A 1,197-nucleotide genomic window follows, 5' to 3' on the forward strand; every position below is an offset into this window, starting at 1 on the left:
TGCATGGGGTGTGAACAGGCCTGAGCTGCTGCATGGGGTGTGAACAGGCCTGAGCTGCTGCACAGGCTCACCGTGTGTCAGAAGGAATGGGTGAGCAAAGTGCTCCATTTTGGGTTTGGGGTGATGCAAACAGTTAATACAAGCTTAGCTACTCCTGAATCTTCCCTTAAAACTGAAAGGAAACAAGACCAAATCCCAACACAGGAAAACAAAGGGGTTGAGGGCGGGCATGAACAGCAACTCCTCAGAAAAGAGGAAAATGACCCTTCACTGTAGGAAAATTTGCTTATATCCAACCTGGCTCATAATACGTGAAATGCAAATTAAAATTGTGCTTTTCAAATTTCTGCTTTTCACGTCTCAGATGGACAAAAATATAGAAGCTTGACAGGCATTTGATTGGCCACACTGTGGGGAAAGAGGACTCGTCCTTACTCGCCGCCTTGCAACCCAGCCCAGGCCCCGTGGAGGGGAATTACAGCGCCTGCAACACTACGATGTCTTTGCCTTTTGAGCAAACAAGCCCACGTCTGGGAATTACTCTAAAGACAGAGTTCCGTTAGTTTAAGAAAATATGTATGAACAAGATTCATCATTGCAACAGCCTGAAATTTCAAAACATTGGAAACTTCTGACTTGTTTAAGCATAGAGAATTAAGTGTAGGGAAGGGAAATTCACACCAGATTCTGGGGAAGCGAATGAGGAAGACCTCTGTGAACTCGCACAGCAGGGGGAGTGACAGCTAGGGGACACCTGTAAGTTTGAAAAAGCGGAGAACAAAGGAGTGTTTGCTGCTGTCAGGAGCTTCCCAGTGAGCGCTGACTCAGCAACTTCTGTACAACAGCCCGACCCCCTGTTGATCCTGTGCCGTCCTCCTGGTCTCTGCTGTGCTCCGGCCGGGCTGTAGTCACCGGGTCAGTCATCTCCTGAAGTCTGCCTCTTTTTTACTGACCATCTACTTTCCCAAGCATGATGACCTTCTCCAAGGGCTGGTCCCTCCTGATTCTGAACTCAAAGCATTTACCATCTTTGTTTCTAAGAAACGCACTGGCTGCTCTTCTTTTGAGACAGATTTGTTTGTTCTTTTGGCAATCTGTGGTTTGTTTGTTCTTTGACAATCTGTGGTCTATGCAATATTCCACTACTGCCATTTCCCTGCCGCTGCTTCTTACTATCTCGTTTCCATATCTCTCTCT

The sequence above is a fragment of the Elephantulus edwardii genome, unplaced genomic scaffold (assembly GCF_000299155.1).
Source record: "Elephantulus edwardii isolate Elephantulus edwardi_28Jun2011 unplaced genomic scaffold, EleEdw1.0 scaffold00048, whole genome shotgun sequence".
Lineage (NCBI taxonomy): Eukaryota > Metazoa > Chordata > Mammalia > Macroscelidea > Macroscelididae > Elephantulus > Elephantulus edwardii.